This window comes from Colossoma macropomum, unplaced genomic scaffold (assembly GCF_904425465.1).
Source record: "Colossoma macropomum unplaced genomic scaffold, Colossoma_macropomum, whole genome shotgun sequence".
NCBI lineage: Eukaryota > Metazoa > Chordata > Actinopteri > Characiformes > Serrasalmidae > Colossoma > Colossoma macropomum.
This window is the reverse complement of record NW_023494791.1, coordinates 17,791,629-17,811,215: the sequence shown is the minus strand read 5'-3', so window position 1 is coordinate 17,811,215 and position 19,587 is coordinate 17,791,629. Positions and strand designations below refer to the sequence as shown.

The 19,587-nt window shown below is 41.4% G+C and overlaps 1 protein-coding gene across 6 annotated transcripts in view; it reads left to right on the top strand.

Moving 5' to 3' along the window:
• The window catches only part of zmiz1a (zinc finger, MIZ-type containing 1a), a 145,106-nt gene that overhangs the window by 10,373 nt on the left and 115,146 nt on the right, over positions 1-19,587 (top strand). For all 6 annotated transcript variants that reach the window (XM_036574192.1, XM_036574191.1, XM_036574189.1 and 3 more), the window contains exon 2: positions 18,083-18,201. The gene's annotated coding sequence lies outside the window, so the exon portion shown is untranslated. The remainder of the gene's footprint in view (positions 1-18,082; positions 18,202-19,587) is intronic.

The window sequence follows — 19,587 nt, the reverse complement described above, 5'->3', positions numbered from 1 at the left end:
ACACTCTGCCTTCTTAATTAAGAAAGAAGCAAACTCTGTGTCTCACAAAACTTTTTGTAAATAATTTGATATGTTTTAGGAGTACAAAGCAGGCTGCATGTACGGGAGAAGCACCCCCATCACAAAAACAAAAAAAAATACATAAAAAAATAAATAAAAATAAAAAATAAAAATAAAAGGAAAGCAAAGAGTAAACAAACAAACAAAAGCATTACTAGGCAAACATCAGAAATCCATGTTGCTGTTTCTACGTTATTGATCTCGGCTGCTGCTCAGCTGATATTCTTCCTTTCGCAATTCGTCTGTGGCTTAAAAAAAATCCCCAACAAATGAGTAGTTTTTCTCCAGCAATTTACCTCTAAGTAGGTGTTGTGTTTTTTTCTCCACCAAGGTCAATTGTTCTATTTGTCTCGATATAAAGATAAAAATTGTTTATTTAGTCAAAGGAATAACAGTGTTTTGTAGAGAATTGACCCTTATAATGAGGCAGCGTAGCCTGTGTTGTTAGCTGCAGCTGGTGTCTAAAGAATTACCACACGTGACTGCCTTCTGGCCATGGTTCATCAGCTCAACTGATATTGAGTAATGATAGTGGCTGGATTTTCGTAAACCTTCCAAATTTACTCAGCGCCGCTCCGAGGTCGTGCTGCTGAAAGAAAGTCTCACAGTAGCAGGCTCTGTCTCCGTTCAGCAGTGACTCTTGTTAAAGGAATTGAGAAAGCTTCCAGCCTGTGTCTAAAGAGCGGTTCCCATTCTTTTGCCTGTGTGAGCGGAGGGGGGTTGGCAGTGGCAGTCACGTGAGCAGTAATTGTATTTGTGTTGGGTTCCTTTCAGGCTGTCGCCGTAAATCTGTTTGACTCGTCACTTTGTAAATCATTATGATGGCTAAAAGCCTTTTTATTTAATTTAGGGGGGGAGGGTTGTTGCTTTCCTGAGCAATTATACTTTTTTTGTTTGTTTGTTCCTTACCGCCTTTGGTAAAGATATTATTAGCTTTATGAGTGCCTTTTCAGAACATTCTTTGTTTTTGGCTTCATTTGTTAGAACCTTTTCAGAGAGCTGTTTTTTTAGATTAAATTAAAATACTTTTCTGTTGTTTCCCACCAAAAATACAGTCAAAGCAGTTAAGTGTTAAACAACAGATCTCATGTTTACATCAAATGTTCTCTATAGAGCAGAGATACGTACTATATAGCAGTGAGATAACTGATTAGAAATTAATGGATTTGTAACTGATCGGGTCAACCAGGGTGAATATCGGTGTACGAGAAACGTCTACGTCGGCATGTCACTTTCTAGCCAAACTGGTTTTGGCTGACAGAAACATGACAAAGTACATCATGTCCTGAAGATCAGCTTTGTTTGTTGTCTGATAAACATCTCAGAGCTCCTCTATCCTCTCCTGTGCCACTCGTGCCTAGCATCATGCATGGCAGCAGACATTTGTCACCCCATGTTGATGTGCTGTCGCTTGGAGCGCTGGACACAAATGAAAGTGAAGTTAACTGACACTTTTTTTTCCCAGCAGTTTTTTCTTAATCTATCCAAAAGATGTTCTACTTATTCCTGTAAAATAGTTAAGAAAGTGAATATATATATAGAGGATATGTGTATTAAAGAGTAATCTATGATCTGGATGATTAATTTTTTATGTGTTGCTGGCTGTAGTTCACCCCAGACGGGATACAGATGACAGTGATAAATATGAAACCGGTCATGGTCTTAGTTGTGCACATCATCAAAGTGGTTTTCACGATGCTACATTCCATTTTGCGATCCTGGCAGCATTGCAGTGATTGCCAAACGTGGTCCTTGAAAACTATCCTACAAGTACTTGGATATTAGATGCCATAAAGGTTCTAGAAGATGGCAGTTCTCAACTGCTTAATTCATTCATTTAAGTGGAACGGCGGGAAGCGCCTTGAATCTAAATTTGCTAATGTTTTGTAGAACAGAACGGCGTGTGCATTTAGATGCACCGTCTTCAGCACGATCAGTTGTAAAATTAAAGTCAGTGTTATTGTAGGTAGAAGTATAGAGGTGTGTGACAGAATGGACAGGCAATGGCCACTCAAAGGTCCATCCTTTGCTTATTGAGCTTTGCATGAATGGTTTAAATGGATGAAGAGAAGGCCAATCGTGCTTAAGAAGTGAAGATTTGAATTGTATGGCGTACTGTGTGACTTTCTTTTTGTAACTGGGGAAGGCTGTGTGCTCCTGGAAGGCAGTATTCCACTGGGCAGTGGCGATTCAACAGTATGAAGAAGGGAGTACTGGAATTTCTCACAGTTGCCTGTCTAACAGAAGTGGTGCTTGTAGCGAGCCAAGCTGAAGCCTCACTTCTGGAAAATATTGGTTTTGGAGGCAGTGAGTAAGCTGTCACAATGTAGAAGCTTTTCTATTCATGATAAGTTTGGCTTTCTGAAAAACAGCTAGAGCTACACTACAGCTGCTTTGCGGAGAAGAATTGTAGCCGGTTGTTTGGAAATGATCTCATTTTGACTTCTCAGTTATCTAAACAACTGACTCGATTAAAAGAGACATTTCTCTTTTGCCTTTTTTGCACTCAGTGACGTGTTTTTTCAGGAGATCCCTACCTCATTTGATCTAACGACGAAACAGGTGATTAATATTAAAGGTCTCCTATTACAGACATGATAAATTATGGAGACGCTAGATTGCTGCTTAGCTCTGCCTCTCATCATCAACAGATTTGGCCTTCATTGCATTGCCTAATGCTACTTTTGTGAATTATTTCACTGTTTGTTTAGTTTCTTCTGAGTGCAGACGGATTACACTTAGGTCCGTCATTCACAGGTGAACCCTTTCCCTCTTCTGATAACTAATTAAGTTATGACACTTGTTTGGCAAGAGGCCCATGTCCTGATGGATTGTGAAATAATTATAGATGGCATTAAGAATAGAGGAGGAGGAAGATCAATATTACATGTTTGCATAAGCTCTTAGCTAAGTAAAATGCAGAAATTCGTGTCTGCTGTATAATGCAGTAGATAACTCCATCACTCAGTAGAAATTTGTTGGAGTACCAGTAAATGCAGCTGATTTGTAACTAATCACACTGTTTTTAATTATTTGGCAAGTTGCCTGTGTAAAATTGCATATAATAATGCTGCTTCAAATGATATAATTGACTTTAATTCATGGTGCAGATGATCGCTCAAAGGTTCTGCTCTATGTAAAACCTGTCTTAAGGATACCTCTCAGTAACAGTATGCTTGGATTGTTCGCTGTAATTGCTATGTTGTGATTCGCTCTCAGTAACTGAAATGAATTTTCTATATACTGCAGGAGATAAGCAAGGTCGGAGAGCGAAATGGGAAAAGGTTGCTTGTTTTTTTTTCTTCTCTCGCTTATGCAGCAACTGCTACTTCCATTATACCCTGCATTTGACTGTGACTGAAATCAAATAAATAAGTGTGACTGGCTGAGGGCCAAGGCAGAGATTACTGGCATAGGGATTGCTGTCAAAAACATCTCGGAGGATAATTAGTAGTGCTCTATCACTGCTGATTTTGCTTCTTAAAGCTACATTTATGAAGGCGCCGCTCTGACCTGCTTTTGTCTGGAGGGTGTGTAATGAATTATAGTAAACTTATCACTAAAGATAAAATATTATAACCCAGGTTTCCTGTGATTCAGTTAATAATTGCACCGTGAATTATTGAGAATTTGTATGTTTACCACAAGCAGGGATTAGCATGTCACAGACCCTCCAAAGAAAATTTACTCTCCTGTTGCAAGGTGCTTTGGATGTGGTGAGTCAGAGGCTCTTATTGGTTTATGATTATGGAACACTGCTCTAAATAGGGGAAGTGTCTGAACATGATACGTAACATTTGTCTTAACATTCTCAGTCTGATGCAGTAATTTCAAATTTAAAGCTATAAATAGCTCAGAAGCAGTTGATCATTCTCAGCGTTTCTCACCCGTATGTTTTAGATGTGATTGTGTTAACCAACTTGACCTTTAAATCACACTGCTTGAAAATGTTACAGCATCTCTTTCCGTGTAATCCTTGGCGGGTTGTGAAATGTTAGGTATGTGTAGATAGGATCTCAACAAAGTTGACACTGAAGCGCTACAGAAGTGCTCTTACCCATTATCTCGAATGAAAGGTCATTTGGTAGTTGGAGAGGACAAATAAGAAGCAATAGACAGTCTTAGATGTCATTTCAAACTGTAGGCAAAATCAATGATTGTAAAAAGGGAAGATGGTCTGGCAGGAAAAGTAGTCAAACTTGCTGAGAGTATTGGGATCCTGGATTATCCAGACATCTGAGGAAAGCCTTGACCTCTGAAGGGATTCCCCAAATCGTCCAAGCATTCAGCTGTGAAACTCTTTCCACCGACACTTAAGAAACTTAGGAGCTTGAGAATCTTTTTGTCCACCTAAGTAGATGATTACTCTGTTATTCATGTAATAAGTTAGAGATTTACAACCCAGACCTCTGTCTGTATCTTTGCTCTAATCTCTATACATATCTGAACCAGGCATCAGTGTTCATCAGCCCGTTATTGCCTAAGCCTGTAGGGAGCAAGGATAAAACAAAAATGTTTACTTGTTTGGAGGCCAGAGACCTTTGGCAGTGGGGTACATGCAGTCTTTCTTGTTCGAAGGTATTTAAAAGGTAGATTCATTGACAAACATCTTCATCCAGATGTCATCCAAAAAATGATGAGAACTAGTTGCTATGTTATTTTTTTAAGATCAGAGGGCCTCAATCTGACATTACAAGACTTATCTCAGTTTACTGGACCACACAGTACAAGTAACCAATATAGTTTAGAATGAAAGCATAGTTCATGCATACTATATATTGCAATTAAATAAGACTAAATTACAGTGCAAGTTTTACACAGTAGGCTCAAAGCAAGCATCAAAGCCCACTAAAAATAAAAAACAGTAACATGCAGGGCAAGACAAAATGAGATGCTATAATGTACAGTTAGCACATTAGAATTTAAAGAATGTTTGGAAAAAAAATACAGAATTTTTCATTTACTACAGGTGTAGTTGATCAACAAAGACATGTTTGTTGTCTCAATTTTGCTTCTTACTTTAGTGCTGGATCTACGAGGCTAACATTGCTAACAAACACTAGAAGTCAATAGTCACCGAAATCTTTTCCATATATACACCCCTAAAACGTTTCTCAACCTGCTCAACCTGCATCCAGCTCTTCATTAAAATCATGCAGATATATTGAAGTGGTTTAAGACACAGTGTGATTTACGGCAAAACTCACCATGTGGCTGAGCGCCGGGCCCCTTACTGAAAACCTGGATATGGTTTGAGCAGTTTAAAAGAAATTTTGGCTACAAATTTATGGAAAAGATGTTGGGATTTGTTGGGATTAGCCCCATAACTCCAGTGCTAAACTAAAGAAGCAAAATTTGGACACCACACGTCTTAGCTGATCAGCTACATCTGAGGTAAGTGGGAAATTGTGTACATTTAATTTTCTGTCAAGCCATTCATTTAATAGTACTGTTTGAACACATAGTTTAACAGATCATGATTTGTTAGAAAATTGCACCTGCTCAGAAGAAATGGAGAGGTTGACCATGGTCTTCAAATATAGAAACAGGCTGTTCTCTTCTGTTTGCTAAGAGGAGAAGCCACAGATGTTTGTAGGCTCCAGTGTCTCCTGAGGCAGGACAATGGCTTGCTGTGAAGCTGATGCTGAGAGCTTGGTTTCATTGCCCCCGGGTTTCTGGGCTTTGATGTCGTGATGCCAGGGCAGAAAGCGCTCGCATGCGGACCCTAATTGGGAGAGTGGCACCAAAGGACTTTGCACGGAGCCACTCTGTGTTCCATTACAGTGAGTGGGAGTGAGAGAGACCATGCAGTTTGATTATGCTCGCTGTCAGCTGAAGGCATGACCTAATAGAAAATGTTCATCCATTTGGAAGCTCATTCTTGAGCCAAATTTAGATCATTTCCCCTGACTTTTCAGGCATAATGGTAAATATTGCTCTTTTTACAAGCATGACACCTTGAAAATATGATTATGTTGAAAGCGTTATTGTAGTAAAGTGTGTGAAAACATATCAAACAGCGGTTGGTTCTTTGTTTCCTGCAGATGTTAAGTCAGTTAATCTGTATAGGGGAGTCTTTGTTAAAACTCTCTTCAGGTAGGCTGTTCATATCGCGCAGACGACTTTGCTGTCAAGTGGTCTACGTCAAGGTTTTTCCTAAGCATAGCATGGATTTAGTTTTATTGAGATAAATTTCTTAATTTCCTGGTGAGTGTGCTTTAGCCCTTCAAATTAAGTGAGATCTCAGAGTGTAGGCCCTCCACCTTCAAGTGAGATCGGATACTTGAGGGAGTGAAGTGTTTTCGATGGAAACTGCATGAATGATTGATAAAAGGAGCAGAGCCTGCTTAAAATCGTCCTGCTCCCAGGTTATCAATAATTCAAAGCACTTTCTGTATTTTGGTGGCACATGAAATATCAGTCACCAGTTTGAAATCTCAAGATGATAATATCTGTCAGAGGAATTAGTGGTTTGTAGTGATCCCCCCCCCTCCCTGTTAGAAAATGTTAATTTTGCCCAGGGTGGGAGTTATTAGTTTTCTCCTCAGCAGCATTTCATGCTAGAAGAGTACACATAAGAGTTTTGATTAAAAAAGAGAGAGTCCTTACAAATCGGTGTCTCCAGCGTGAAAAGAAGTAATACTTCATGAATACATTGTCGCAGTTATGGCTAGACCACCGTAATTAACCTGAGCAGAACGTTTAGAGTCTCGAAAGAACGTGACATGAAATATGTCCTTTTTAACCTAGTCATGTCGCGCCGCGCCGCTAAGAACTCCCAACTTTCACATAATTTACTCAGAGGCGTAATCATCAGTTGAGTGTGCTTGCTTTCACCTCTGGCAGTACAGTGACAGGTTGACCTTTACCTCGTGAGGAGCTGGAGGGGAGCGTGCACGGCTACATGCTGATGTTTGTGTTTGTTTTGTCTTGTCTCTATGAGCTGTCACTGAGAGGCCGCCAGTTGAAGAGACCTCGTAACTTGGCACACCGAAACTGGGTGGTTTTTGACTCAGTTTTCAACCACAGTGATTACCGTCTCAGTCACTTTTCCGCACTGCTTACTACACGTGCTAGAATCTTTACACTGGATTCTCTTTTCCTCTCAGCCACTTGCAGGTACGCATAACGTCCAGTCTATTTGCATTAACGTGGAAGCACAAAAGGATCTGAGGGAGGAAATTGCCTCTTGTAAACACAATGGCCTTTCCTCTGAGTTCTCATGATAATGTCCTGAGCGGCCTTGGGGCAGACTCTAGAACATTCCATTGAAGAGTGCAGTGAGCTCGGTCTGGCCTTTAGCCTGAAATGGCAGAGAGACTTGTGTGCATGTGTGTGTGTGGGGGGGGGGTGTTGAGCCACAGAGTAAGCTGATGTATACTAACAAGCTGGAATTTCGTGTCTGGCTGCTGGGATGTGCCGTAGTGTGTGCGTGTCTTTCCGGCTGATCCAGACTAAGGCGGAGAGGCTGCGGTTTCATGCCAGCTATGGAAACGCCTGAGGGACATATGCACACACTTGCGCCTCTCCAAGAAGGTGCAGGCAGCAGAAGAGGGAGGCAAGAAAGCCCCCCTTTTCCATGCTGTAGACCTGATTAAGCATTGCTGTGTGTGCTGGAGCGTCCCACCACATTCAAGGCCTCCCATTAAGCGCATGATGCTAGCTAACGGCACATACATGACATTTCTGTGTCTAGAAAATTGAAGTTGGCAGTCTCCCTAGGTGATAAAGGGTCCAGTCATTATGAATGGCTATGTGCCAGAGGCAGCCCGAAAGCTTTCTTTTTTTTGGACGCTGCCTATGATAATGCCATAACGTGCAAAATATGGCCTTGTGTGCTGTTTGATCCTGTTGAAGCGTGCCTGTAACAGAGGAGGTGAACTGCAGCTGTTGGCAGCAGAGAGAGCCTGGATAATTTACATCTCTTGACGTTAGTGGCCACCGCGGACTTTATTATCGCGTGGCTGTGATCAGCTCGCCTTGTCACTTTGCTGAAATATAGTCGCGCTCTTGTATCAACAACTAATATTTACATAATCCTTTTCCTCTCGCACGGCTTCGGTAACATGCACATCCGTGTGCCATGTGGTTAGATTTACAGATGGAGATTAATTTTAGCACTAAGAGTGGCACTTAAGCATGATTCATGAAGCAGATCTTGAAATTGTGGGCCTGACCTTTTGAACACAGTTGATGTGCTAGCGAGATAGTCCCCACACTTCCTGATGTGAAAATCAGCTCAGTTTGTGTTTAGCTTGGCCAAAGATTTTCTCTGCGCTTTGCGTCTCCATGTTGCTGCAGAGCTATTTTGTGTGAACGCTGCTTGATTTGGAATGTAAAAAACTCACCCTTTGGAATTGTAGGAAGTTGTCACCCAAAACTTGCTGCATGTGTTGGACTGTTGACACTTATCTAAATTGCCTTAGCTGTGATCCATAGGGAATTTTCTGTTTGTCCTGATTGCCTGAGATCTGGTGAATCGCGGAGTTTTAGCGCGAGCAGCCCTACGGGCCTGTGGGGAGTTGCAGCAGACAGCGGTGAAGTTTATTAGTTTTTGTCCTTTTAAATTCATAACGCAGGTGTTTTTCCATTGACACACTGCATCTAGCGTGTAGTAGATAGAGTGCACTGTGCTTTACATGATAAACAGCCTCGAAAATCGAACTGCCGCAAAACTCTAATTTATTTAAGGCCGAAAGGAGCGGGCCCGAGTGTAAATGCATTAATGTGCCGTGTGCTCACTTCAGCTGCTCACTCCAGGATAATGAGTTGGTTCAAACGTCCGTCTGCTCAGTCTTCACCTGTGGACAGCTCAGAGAGGAGAAAAGATCTGCCTGTTACACGCGTGCACACATATACACACACACACACATATATATGCATACTGTGTACACACACTGGGGCTCTTTTTAAAAAAGCAGGAACTGAAACCTGCCTGAAATGACTGCCATCACGGTGGCTATTAAAAGGAGCGGTGGTTGGAACTGATAAGCTCAGTTTGCTTATTGCGCGGTCCGAGTGTTGGGGGCAGAGGATTATTGCCACTTGTGTATATTTCTGCTGATGCAATTTTTTATCCTTTTCTGTCAGGTGGTGCATATTAGACTTGGCAGATGCAGAGGAGGGAGACTGCTCTTTCCCTGCTTGCAAAAAAGTAGAAAAAAAATCAACATTCATGCTTTCTCATGCTCTACATACTTAAACTGATAATTTGGCAATAAATAAGTTTGCACAATTTTCCCCTCACCCCAGATGTAGTCAGGGAGCCAGGACATGCTTGGTGTACAGAGCTAATGTAATGTGTAACAAGTAATGTATCCCAGAATCATCACACACTTACTTCCAATCATGTAGAATTGTAATCATCTCCCAACATAGTTTTGTACGTTTTTCAGGCAGACAACGATACGTCAAACAGTGTGAGAAACCGCATAAGCAAGCCTATCTGAGATTACCTAACACCTCAGTGTGATTTGTTGCAAGTGTGATGATGTAGGCACGGAGTTTGCACAGTGCTAATTGGTGTACATGCAGTCGTATGCAGAAGTTTGAACACCTGGTCAAATAACATATTTTGTTGATTTTGAAATAAGTTAACACATAGTGCACAATTTCAGTTTATTTGACATTTATTTCTATCTATTTAACATATTGGAAAAATGAAACATAGCATGTTAAATGTACCATAACTTTTGCACCGGCCACATTTTGTGTTTTATTCTTTTTTCAATGTGTTAAGTTCTTCAAATGAACAGTAATTGTGCATTTAAATGAGTAAAAGTGTGCGTAGAGCATATGTGCTTATTTTCATTTATGAAAAAAAACAAAGCATATCATGTGACCAGGGGCAGCCAAAGTTTTGCATACAACTGTAAGCTTTTATTACAGGGCTACTGTAGCGCCAGAGCAAAATTAAAGGGACCTTTTTGTGCTGTTCCAATAGCAATCTCACAGTATAGTGACGGCAGATTAGTAATTTAATTGGACGCACATGCATTTATCCGCTTTTATTATTATTTATTCACAATATGCCACAACATGCTTTTCCCAGCATACTGTTGATATTGTCAGTTTTTTCTAGAACACTGACCAACTGCATTACAATTACATTATGATTCATTACAAAGAGTGCATAATTAGTCCTGGTTAATTTGATTTAGTGCAGTACAGTAGGTGAAATGTTGAAAAACCTTATTTTGCTGCAAAAACGCCCTACTTCCTCTTTAGACCTGCTCTTATAACAAACTCAAGGGAATTTTCCTGACATCAAGCATAGCCGAGACATGTCCAGTTTCTCACAGCCTGATTTTGTGAGTGAATGGTATTCAAATCACCCCAACTTCTCCAAACTACAAACTAAATATAACAGATTTAAAAAAATAAATAAATATTATTATTGCTGGTGGTGGTGTTCATTGAGTTTTCTATAAAAATATATACATTTATTATTTACTGTTAAATAGTGTGTTTTTGCTTTTTTATAAGACAAATCATTCAAGGCTTTAAAATACCGGACTAAACATTGCGCAGAGGTAGCTCTTATAGGGCGTGAGAGTAGTCGATCTGATTGGCTGTCGCTGCACCATGCCTAGCCATGCTTTTTGTTAATATATTTGCTCTAACTGTGCCCTGTTTACAGTTGTGCTGCGGCAGGTTAGAGCCTGCACTGACGCCACACTTTTATTCTTTTATTTTTTTTAAATTGTGTAGATTTGATTATTTGCTTTAAAGTGTCACTCCTAATACAGTTTTTCACAGACATAAACATGGTCACTGTGGGATTTCATTTTAACGTAGTGATATACATTAAATGGCCCTTTCCCCCGCTGACATTGTAAGGTGCTTCCTCTATAACACTCATTTCCCTCGGTGGGCGAGCCAAAGCCTCTTCGCTGCATCGAGTCAGTGCTCCTTACGTTATTTACATAAATGATAAACACGGCGGACGCTGGGATTGGCGGCGTAATCCACTTGCAGTGTCATTAGGGAGGGAGAGAGAGGAAGGCTATTACAGGGCCGCTTCATCAGCGTGCCTCACTTAGGCCTTTTATGGAGGTAATGGAAACCTCTCTCATTAAGGTGCCGCTCACTGTTGCGCTGAGAAACATCTCTACCGAGTAATTGATCTTGTTGGTCTTTAGTGCTGGAGAGTGGCCCTGAAGCGCCGCCCGTTTGCTGCATTCATTTTTCAGCTCCGTCACAGCCGCCCTGCCAGTGCCAGCCCTATCACCTTCAGTTATGTTGACTCTGCTGAGCACCTCTATAGCCCGAGCTCTTATTGCTCATTGCCATGCATGGGGGCCACCTTTGTTCTGATAAAGTTACATCTTTTAACTCTGCACGGACTGTGGTCATTTAACCGGGAGCCGCATGAAATAAAAATGTCGCCAGCGCAACAGCTTTTAGATTTTATCCCAGATAGCACGGATGCTTGTGTCCTTAGCGTGTGTCCTTTGAAATCCGTCAGCCTTTCCATTTCAGTTAATGGTGGTCATTTCCGCTCCGTTATATTAAATGAAAGGCCACAGGTTGAAATGCATCATGCTGAGCAAATGTATTCCTGTCAGTTATCTACTTATTTATATCGGAAGTGGCCTATATTTATCTTTTAACATTAAGTTGTCCCCATAGATGACATGTTTGCTTTGCAGAGCCTGCTGCTGTTTTGGTTTGTGTCATGGCTGTGTGGGGAGCTGGGAATTGTCACATGTGAGCTGTAATAATAGACTCTGTTGTATGATCCAAACAGCCCGCTCCGGTCTGTGACTCACTGCGGCTCGGCCTGAGGTCTGCACTTGCATCATCACCCTCATCATCATCATCATCATCATCAGTGGCTGCTCAGCTTTTGAGAGCCCTCTCTTCCCAGAATCCATCCTTTTTTGGCAACTAGGAAAACGACCGCATTTGTTCCCCTAAAACAGATCCTTGATCTCATTTGTTGATGTGGTTCAGAGTCAACAGAACATGACATATTGCAGGCTTCGGTGGTGAAATATTGAAGCTGAATTCGCATTAATGTGATGTGGCGATGATTATTTTAGACACTGTAACTAATCAAAGAGCCTCACTAGCCTAGAAAAATGGTTTTGGCCGTGCGCTGAATTGTATTTACCGTTTGGGGTTTCGCTGCAGTTCATTTCCAACAAGCAGTGGTTGGTCTGAATGCACTGAGTGGGACTGCTGTAATGTTTCTGACCTTTTGTTACCGTTGACTGATGAGGTATTGGTTCGGGAGAAAATGAGATATTTCCACTGCTCTCTGTGACAGGCGTATAAATGAACGCATCAAGCAGCATGATTCTCTAGACAGCACAGCTTTCTGTGCTGTGAGCAAGCTGTCATCAATGCTCATGGAGAAAACCTTAGGATTCTTCAAAAGTAGTATCATTATTTTCCTTCTTTTCTTTTTTTTTCTAATATGGCGCAGTCAAGAGTGAAGATGGCTCTGGCTATTGCTTGAGCTGTACTCCATATAGGCCTAATGGCCGGCACTCTTTATGCCTTTATGGTCTTAGCCCATGTAATAAGAAGCTCTTGCTATAACCATGCATCATTCTGCCCTTGATAAGACCTCTGACATCCCCCTAAAGTGTTATTCATGAGCAGGCCTGTGTGAACCAACACAGCGCTGTCGAGGGCTAGCGTTCAGTCTTGTTTCCACATATGCTCAGATGCTAGGAATAATAGTTGCAGCGGACTGCTTGAGCGATCAGTCTAAATGCTCATTGGATTGACATTTGCTACATGGCCTTTTGATTGGTCAGAATCTTGTGTCTTATTTACTGACAGACTTAACAGTCCGCAACCGAACCAGTGTCTCTAACAAGTGAAGTGCGGTATGCGAGGTGCAATGTGTCATATCATGATCGGATGACTAATGCAGTAAAATGAATCGTTAATCAAGACACTGGGGAAGTGTGCTCAGCATGAAGCAAATTACCTGGATTAGCATAGCAAAACTCTGCATAATTTACCTTTACTGCTTGGCGGATCCTCCGGTAGAGAAGGGCTGCCGTTAATTACCGCCGTGGTAAACAGCCAGTCAGTGTGAAGGGGCTAAATGGAACTGAGAGAATGGTGGAGAGAAAATGGAGCCATAATTTTGTATTTTTGTCATGTTTGTTTTCATTCGCCACTCAGGAACTCCACTTCCTGACAGATGACTCAGTTTGTACAGCAACGGGTTTGAGCAGTGGGTTTGAGCAATTTCTCCTTCGAATCAGAAAGTCTCCTTCATCTGACTGTAGAGGAAAGGAGAGGTGCTGTAGACATGCCCTGGAGTTTGCTTTTGATGAGGCAAAGAGAAGAAATTAAAGGCACAGTTAACAACTCCAAAATAACTTTTCACATCTAATATTCTCTACTGGCTTCTTGATCTGTAGTATGTTTGTGTTTGGTTTCACTTTGGCGGTTTCGTTAAAAACACATTCATTTGGAACTGAAAAAAAAAGGATTTGTAATCTGCATTCAGTACATATCCGACCAAAAGCTGTGGCTTTTCTGTTGTTGTGGCACTTTGTCATTTGATCCAAATTAAATAAATGTGGCATCTATCTGTAGAACTACTATTTACTCTACTGCATACATGAAAATGTGCTGGTAGGGTACAACACTAGCACCACACAAGCCTGCTAGCCTCAAGACACAATTAAAATGGATGGAGTGTATCACAATTGCATTAACTCTGGGCAAATTATCATTCTTATTTGTAAATGAATTGTGGCATTTAATGATATTATGCAGAAATGATGGTATAATAATTACAAGGCTGTAATTCTACACACAGCAGCAAAGTCTGATCACATAAATATAAGCTTTCCTGCTGTATGTCATGCGTTTTAAACAGCCGTGTTGCCTGTCACTGAATATATTCAATGTTTATTGCTCCAGTGTGTCTTTAGTAAGATATTTAATTTTTACAGCAAACTGTGTAGGATGGAAATCTGGCTAATGACAGACTTTCAGACATTCTCCAGCTAGTTTCTCCTGCAGTATGATGTCTTTAAAGTCATTCCTTTAAAATACAAGTTGTCTTCAGGGCTTCCTTTGAAGGTTTAATCTTGGAAAACAGAGAGACATCTTGGGGATTATTCGAAATGTCTACAACATGTCAACATGGGAGGACTTGTAGCATAGCTGAGAAGGTTTAACTGCCAAGGTAATGACAATTAGAAGGGTAGAGTGGCTCAGCCAGTGTAATTTTAGGGTCAGCATGTTCAGGGCCTGCAGTTAAACCTTTGCCATTTAAACACGACTGTGTGATTGGAATTACATCGTACTCCTTAAAAACCCCTCAGCACTGTTGCATGTTAAGCAATAATTCTTTCAGTGAGAGACTTGTTACTAAAGGTTAGTGCAGAAAGTACTCTGCCAGAATTTGAACAGGCATTTGCTTGATGGGCGCCCACATTTAGTAGGGAAACGAACACATTTCAACTAAGAAGAAAAGGTAAATGGCTTGCGGGTAGGTTCAAACTTCAGAATTAAGTCTGGGGCCTTATAGCCTATGGTGAGAGATGATGTGAGCCAGTGAGCTCAGCTAGCTGCCTGCTGAGACTGAGAGCGTTCTGTCATATCTCACTCAGCACAAACAGAAAAGTTCATCATTGGCTTAAAAATTCTCTTGTCTTGCCCCACTGCTTTCCACACAGATGGACGATATGTATTTCTCAAAGAGGGATAAAGCAGCAAATAAAATGTTTCCATAAGATCTGAGCTGGAGATTTGTAGGCGGTTAATGTAGGTATAGGCTCAGGTACCATTACACACTGGAATACGTCTCACAGGTGGTTACAACTGCATCAACCCCTTTAAAATGTGCCATTCATATGGTGCAATATCCCAAGGATTTTATTAGAAATGACCTGTTTGAGGGAAACATGCTCCAAACATTTTATTGTTGACATTTATAGCGCTGCTCCACAGGAAATAACAGATGATGATATCATTCATTTGAAAGAGAGACAGCAGGACTAGGTGGAACACTTGACCTGTTTGTTTGGGGAAATGGTATTCCTTTGCTAATTTCCCTTTGATAAGTATCTGACAGCTCATAGTCAGGCGCTTTATCTCCGGCTGAAGAAAATGGTTTCTTCAGAGTGTGAATTGATTTTTGCAGGAAGCCGGTGCCACACAGCATCTGAAAGAGCTCACTGCTTTTTTAAATTGCACTCATTTTTTGGCTTTTCTATTTGCATGTAAATTATCAATTACTGCTTTTGGCAGGCCTCTGCTACCATACTTCTGTCTCAAATGAGAGAGTGCTGTTAGGGGGGAGCTGTGTTATTTCACCTTAACAAATCATTTTAGTACTCCCCTCTCCAGCTGCAATTACCAACTGTTTGCTCTGTTGGCTACATTGATTTTTTTCTGCATGTCTCTGCATTTAGACTGGTTGGGTTTTTAAATTGAATGGAGAGTGTATTATGAGGAGGTAAGCTGTACTTTAACGTTCTTCTCAATTCCAGGGCGTCTCATACAGTGGAGTGAGAGGCATACAGCTCCTCCACTGAGCACTTTAGCTGAAGCATTTAGAACTAGATGTGAACGATTCCATCGAATGAGAGAAGTGATGGGTACATGTTACAGTTGGGCCTGTTGGTATATTATAGGCATGAAGAAGGAAACGTGGAAACTATAAAGAAGGTACTAATTTACTATATAATGATGTTCTAAACTGAAAACATATATTATGGTTAAGTCTAGGGTAAGGGTTGCTGGTTATGTTTAGTTGGCTATGAGCAGAATTTGTATTTTTTGGCCACGTTGGCACCATCTAGGCTGAAAAAATGGCTGGAATGTCTAGTTTCTTCACTGATATCTGAATGCATCTCTTGAAAAAAAATGACATTGAAAGCCAATGGATTTTTGGGTCTTTTCAGTTTGTGTACCTTACCTCAGCAGACTGCTCTGGACAGATTTGAGACAAGAAGTCAAAGCTGGCCGACCTGGTGGCATGTCAACTTTGTCCAGTTTTGGCCAGGTTCTAAAGACAGTGTGAGATGCTCTGAACATCACCAGCTTGGCTGTGGCCCAACAAAAATTTGGCTTATGGAGACGTGGTGTTGGATATGTGTAGCATTCATAATCTGATAACCACATGGATGGATGAAGCTAATAATGCCTGCTAAAGACCATTCTTCTCACTCCATGCGAGAAGAACACAAAGCACAGGCACTTTAATAACACTAGAAAAAAGATGTTGACTCGAGTGTGCATGCTAGTTGATCTGTCAAAAAGACACCCTATTCCGAATTTTGTAAGCTGTTCTTCCTATAGTTAATATTCATCGCCAGTGGAATGATGTAGTGCCGCGCATCTGTTCCATTTTTTTCTGTCCAGACTTTCCTCCTCCGAACGCAATTGCGGATCCGCACCAAATTTTCTACTACATTTATTTCCTCATGAATGTTTGCATATTTCAGTGATTGCTTTCTAGTAGATTCAAATATGCAGAAATAGCAGTCTCTCTCTCTCTCTCTCTCTCTCTCTCTCTCTCTCTCTCTCCTAGAGTGAAGCATGTACTCGTTTCAGTCACTCTAATTGTGTTTGTGTAAAATGGTCAATTGTTCCACTTGCACAAAGAATGAAGTAGGTTAATAGTGCTATTTTGCATTGAGACATAATGGTAGAGGATCCTTTTTCTGATCGCTCACAGTTATTTTAACTGAGCTTTGTGACAGAGATACTCAGCATGTAGTCCTCTTAGCAGAAATGTTCACTCATGATAATCACAATTCTTAAGCCTCTGTTTATGCACTTTATATCAAAATTAGCTGTGTGGTGGGTTAAAATAATCATGAAAGATTAAACAAATCAAAAGGTGTTTGTATATAGAAGTTACATTCTAGACTGTATGAATATTATGAAGAGGTGTGAAATTTTCCTGGACTGCCCGATTACATGCTATGGCTTGACCAGGGCTGTGCAGTTCATCTTTCTGAGTGTTCGCCATCCTTTCAGCGGAAGACGTCCATGTCTCATACTCTGAAAGCTGAGGCAGTGGGCCATTCAATCCAGTTAACAGCTATCCGAGCCTGGTCCGGTGAGAAGAGCTCGTCATTATCACCTGCAGATTCCTCTTACACGGTGCTGCTTGACCTTCCTTACACCGTCACTCTGAGAGGGGCACCAGCATACAGCCCATGGGGCACACACTCATGCCAGGAAACTTAACAGCCTCCTCCGCCATCACTTATATAGAGTTAATAGCCACTTAATTGGCTTACCTGTCAATGTGCTATGAGTTGTGAGGTCAGTAAATTAGATTTGGCACTGACATGTACCACCATACATGTTTATGGCACTTCAGTTACATAAAGTATCACCCCTTTCTCTTTTACCCACTCACGCTCATGCCGTCCTTACCTTGCAGTGAACTGTGAAGGAGCTTACCCAGGCGTTTAGGAAACGTATTAAACTGTGGTAACTGCTATATGTAATGAATTTTGGATTAGGAGCGACAAAGCGGCTCTGTGATAACCTTTTTGGAAGGACACTGTATGAGAGCAGGGGGCCTGTGCTGCAGCAGGATGCTGGGCCAGCTGCTTGTAGTTAGAGGCCTGCATTCGATGTCACTTCGGCGAAACTAGGGATGTCCCGATTATGGTTTTGCTCCAATCACTGGCACGGTATTTTTGTAGTAGACCACACAGTACATACTTTAAGTCTGTTAGCCTTAGCATTTAATTTAATTAATGTAAGAGATACTGTTTGGCCAGTTACTTTAAAATGCTGCGGTTAGATCGCCTCATTTTCAGGATGTGCATCATGTAACACTGATACATTTGTTGCTTTTATTTCTGACTACTTTTTTGAAATGTCCATTTTATGGTCACTTGCCGCAACTCAAACAAAACGTGCCGCTGCCACATCAGAGCCACGCAAGAGGCATCACTGGTGTGGGAAATGTCAGCTCGTCAGGGGCCGGCGTGTGAAGTGACTCACGCTGCTCGAGAGCTGCTCTGGGAGGACAGTATAATTTTGAGCTGAGTGTAACATGTCCTTTATCTGTTTGCAGGTGCGGTGGAGCCCGGTGCAGAGCCGAGCCTGGAGAGGGACCTTCCCCACGGACTATATGAAGGGAGGGGTGGGGGAGGGGGGGCCACTGACAAGACGACAAGCCTGCAGAACAAACAGGTTGGAATGCCTTTAAATTTTTATATAGCTTTAAAAAATGGTGGTGGGGGATGGTGGTGGGGGTAATTACATTTGCGATTCGAGCCAGAGTGACCCTGAGGCTGCAGTTTGAATGCCCTTCTTTTTGCTTCATTTAATATTGTTTTGTTCTATTCCTGGCTTAACATCATCACATTTATCACTGATTTCTCTTCTACTCTTTTCACAATTGACCTATCCATGTCCTGTCCACCAGTGTGTTATTTTGTAGCGACTGTTGCAAGCTTGGACAAGCTTTACAGATCCTTGGCGAACTACATTCAACCTAATGAGAAATATTAGTGATTTCTTGTTTGTTTAGAGTTGCTATAAAATTAAGGTCCCCGTTTAAAATCGCATTTTACAAAACTGGACTATGTTGTAGCTCATTGAAATTAGGCCAGATTGGAAACGACGGCTATGAATTTGCCACCATGCTGATATTAGCTTGATTACATCACCAAAATGAGCAAATAAATAAAAACAGCTACGTCCAGGCTGTCCTGACAATGTGACTTTTCACATGCATACAAATTAAACATCATATAAAGATCATTTAAAATTAATAACACCCTGAATTTAAGCATTTTGACAAAATGATTTGTGGGCCACGTTTCTCATTAGGTTAAATGGGATTTTTGCCTACATTCTGTCAACCGCACAACAGTTGCTACTATTGAAAGCATTTATTGGTGGACCATGGATAGGTCAGTTGTCTTGTTAAAATCTGCCACGCGGCAGTCCTACTTGGCCTCCTCACATGATTTATAGACACACAGTTATAGCGCTTAGCACCTTGCCACGGGCTTATTATTCAGTTATTAATAGTGTGACTTACCATAAATAGCTACAAGTAACTATTTATAAGCAACTACTCTGAATTATTCAGTGCATATGCTGTGATGAGAGAGTAACTGAAGTGATCGTTGCAGTTTAAGAGATTTCAGAGCTGTGCAGATATATTTGAAGTATTGTAATACAATACACACAGAGCAATGTGCAGATATTTACAGAATTAACCCTTGAAACCCGGAGGGCCTGTTAAACAGTCATGACCAAATTATCACACAAGCAAAATCCTTCAAACCGTGTTTCCTTTTAGTGCACTGGGACAGCTGGCAGTTTTCTTGGCCATTTGTTGTGAAATGTTTGCGTGTTGAGGAAGTTTGTGCCCAGTGCATTATGAGCATGACGAGAAAGCACTGGGTTAATCTGAGCAACCTGGAGGCCTGTGAGTAATATGTGGCGGAGGTGCGGCCGAGGCGTCTGGTAGTGTTTACTCCCTGCATCTGAGCCTGGCTCACGTCTGTGGATGCCTCGGGCCCTCAGGGCCCCAGCACCTGCATAATGGAACAACAGAGCAAAAAG